The 3,765-nt window shown below is 43.5% G+C and overlaps 1 pseudogene; it reads right to left on the bottom strand.

The window, feature by feature from the left end:
* Positions 1-2,748: 2,748 nt before the first annotated feature.
* On the bottom strand, positions 2,749-3,337 carry LOC114699753 (annotated as a pseudogene).
* Between the last annotated feature and the right edge of the window lie 428 nt (positions 3,338-3,765).

The raw sequence follows: 3,765 nt of genomic DNA on the forward strand, positions 1-3,765 counted from the left end.
GAAAGGAGCCTTCAATCAATTTACCAGGCTCCATGTTTGTGTCACTGAAATGGCGGGCAGTGACCTGCCTGAGTGACCAGTGTGTTCTGCTGGCAATTAGTTGCCAACCTAACACAAAGCCCGCTGAGCCTGTGGTTCACGCATCTCTTTCTCACCTGCACAGGCTGGCTGGCTTTCAGCCTCTTATCTGGCTGGAACATGAAAAATTCGGGCTTCCCGTTCCCAGAGCAAGCTGGGATGAACTCTCCTGCACAGACAGTATTTAATTTGTGATGGCTTGATGAGGTTAGTCACCTTGCTCGGCACCGCTGTGTTTTCCTGGCCCCGTGCTCCACAGACTCACTTTTCGCTGGTGCCTTGTCATTTGGGGTTGATGGAAAGGGATCTGAGAGGAACAGAGGAGAGGGGCTTGTGTATGCCTGGGTGGTGCCACTGCCCTTTTCTGCTCATCTTCCTGTTGGCCCTCAGCTGGCAGCTGCTGTTACCCTCCCCTTCCCACAGGGCCCCCCAGATGGGAAGGAGGAAAGATAAGCTCTTCTTGCATCTCGTGCCAGGGCTGTGTGGTGGATTAGGCTGGCAGAGAGACGCGAATAGCTTCATCTTCAAGAGTTGGAGAGTCTTTCTCAAGGTCACCCTGCAACCGCAGATGCTTTAAGGTTGCTCTGAGACACTGCCTCCAAGTCAGTACCCTGGCTGATTGCTTCGGCTCTGACTCTAAGAGCGACCCCCAAACTCTTTTAGCATTGATGGTGTTTTTTAAATGCCAAATATTTTTCTTCATCCTCTCATTTTTTATTAACTTTTTGAGAATTTTGTACAGTATATTTTGATCATATTCACCCCTCCCCCACTCAAACAATATCCATTCCCCCCTCCAAGCCCATCCAACCATATGGTATCCTCTTTTTACTTATTTATTTTTAACCCATCAAATCCAATTGTGCTGCCCATAGACTCTTGTATGTGTGGCCTTCACTGGAGGGCAGTGAACCCATTTAGAGCAGAACCCTTAAAGAAAACACAATTTCCCTTTATTAACAGCTATCAATTGTTTCCTAAGTGAGGGGTGAAATTTCGTGTCCAACTCCTCTCTTCCTCATGGAATTTTGTCTGGCCTGAGTTTACATATGTCTTGTCCATGCTGTCTCAACAGCGGTGAATTCATACGTGTGGCTTCCCTGCTGGATCCAGAAAATACTGCTTCCTTGTGGTCATCCACTGCCTTTGGCTCTTACAATCTTTCTGTTCCCTCTTTCACAATGATCCCCAAGTGCTGGGAGAAGGGAATGTGATACAGGCACCTCATTTTGGGCTGAGCATTCTGGTCTTTTACTCTCTCAACCATGACCAGTTGGGGGTCTCTATCTTAATTGCCATGTACTGTGAATAACACTTCTCTGAAGGTTGAGAGATGCACTAATCTATGGGTGTAACAATAAGTAATTAGAAGTTGGTTTTATTCTATATCCATTCAACAGAATGCTCGTAGTAGGTTCTCCCCCAGGGCCTATGACTTCTTAGAGCCATTGGTCCTAGGCCCTAGTATCAGTGGTTTCAACTTGTGGAGTGGGCCTTAAATCCAATAAGAAAGTAGTTAGTTACTCCTATAATATTTGTACTGCTGTTGCACCAGTGGTCATTTATTGCCAGGGCAATCATTTTTGTAGACTGAAGGGTTCACATCTAAGAAATCTTGGTGATTCTTTTCCTATCCCAGTAGAATGCATAGTACCTTCCAGCACCATGAAAGCTAGCCAGTAGTGATGAAGCTTCCAGGTGAGTTCCAGCTTGGTGTTACCTTGCTCTATGACTCAAGTGTGTGATATTTTCAGCAATATGGTGTTACCCTCAAGTTCGGAAGGGTATTGAAGAGTGTTGACAATAGCCTGTAGTGTTTGTGGGTCTGTGGGACTTCACTTGCCCATAACTCCAAAAGATGTAATGCATTCCTGGTATTGAGTTTTGTATTTGTTAGACTGTTGTAGTTGGTCGGAGCATTGTTGCCCCATCACAGGGTAACTTCATTTAAACTCTTTTTATATATGTGAATGTGTATATTTTAAGAAACTTCTATAGCCAGGCGGTAGTGGTGCATGCCTTTTATCCTACCTAGCACGCAGGAGGCAGAGGCAGGTGGATCTCTGTGAGTTAAAAACCAGCCCAGGCTACAGAGCAAGTTCCAAGACAGGCTCCAAAGCTACACAGAGAAACCCTGTCTTGAAACACCAAAAAAAAAAAAAAAAAAAAAAAAAAAAAAAAAAAAAAAAAAAAAAAAAAAGCTTCTATAGTAGTAGTTTTCCATATGAAGTTTTCAAAATATCTTTACTGTTAGTTACCCCTCATTGTATTCATGCCTCTTCTCCACCCTCCCCTCCCACTCATCATCACCATTTAACCCTTCCTGTAGCATTATTCCCCTTCAACCCTTTATACCACTCTGACCTATCTCCCCTCCCTTAAAACTTGCCCCATAGGCCCTTCCTGATTTCCTGACCTCAGTGGGTATTGCAAACGGAAAACAAACATCTGAAGATACACAGCTAGCACACATAAACTAGAGAAAATGTAGGATATTTGTCATTCTGGGTCTGGTCTACCTCACTCAGAATGATTCTTTCTTGCTTTATCTATTTACCTGTCAATTTTGTTTTTAGTTTTTTAAAAATAGAAGTCTTTCTTGACTCCAAAGCCATCCCAAATTGTACTTATGATCCAGGATCTTGATTCTGGAGCTGGGTAACTTAGGTCTTACTCATCAGCCTGCTGCACTGTTCCCTTTTCAGACACATAGATGCCATCCAAAACTTTCCGATATCCTTGTTTTTAACTGTTGTGGCTTGCTGAATCAAAGCTGCTGAATTTGAAACAAGTTCAATATCATGTCCTTCAAGGATTAACTCATCCTTCCGGGCTTAAGAAACAGAGCAAGCAACATATATCCTCATCTGAACCCTGTGATTTATTTTTCATGCAAGGAATCTTGTATTTTAACCAGAGACCCATTCTCCTGAATAACAATGTGGGTGGGGAAGTAGGCAGACACAGCCTTCTTGTAATGGGAGCCCAGTGTAACACCCTTGTTGGTGTTCTGAACTTGACTATGGATAGTTCATACAGTAGCCAATTCCTTCTTCTTTCTTCACCATTTGTCAAGCGGGAACCTTTTCTTTTTTCTTTGCTAGGAGACTCAGTTCTACATTGATGTGACTGAAGTCTCACTGGAGGTTTCCTCTGGGGCTTTTAACAATAATGTGTACTCCTACAGAGTGATGTTCACATTTTCTAGTATGTCAACAGTCTGATTGCTGATTCCACTCCTGTATAATAGGGGTGCCATCCTTTCCTGTGCCGTCGAGTTCAAGTGTAGTCCCTAATTTTTTATCTCCCAGATTCAAGGTATCAAGACTTATGTTTAAGTCATTGATCCATTTGGACTCGAGTTTGCAGCTGAAGGTTTTCCTGTGTCCTGCCCGGTCTGCAGCCACTCAGACCCAAGTAAATACACAGAGGCTTATATTAATTAAAACTGCTCAGCCATTAGCTCAGGCTTACAATTGACTACCTGTTACACTTAAACTCAGCCCATTTCTGTTAATCTATATGATGACATGTGTTCCATGGTTTTACCTGTGCGCCATTATGTGCTGCTCCCTGGACAGTAGACTGGCGTCTCCTGACTCAGCCTTCCTCCTCCCAGAATTCTCTTTGTCTGTTTATCCCTCTATACTTCCTGCCTGGCTACTGGCCTATCAGCTTTTTATTTAT

This window comes from Peromyscus leucopus, chromosome 7 (genome assembly GCF_004664715.2).
Source record: "Peromyscus leucopus breed LL Stock chromosome 7, UCI_PerLeu_2.1, whole genome shotgun sequence".
Lineage (NCBI taxonomy): Eukaryota > Metazoa > Chordata > Mammalia > Rodentia > Cricetidae > Peromyscus > Peromyscus leucopus.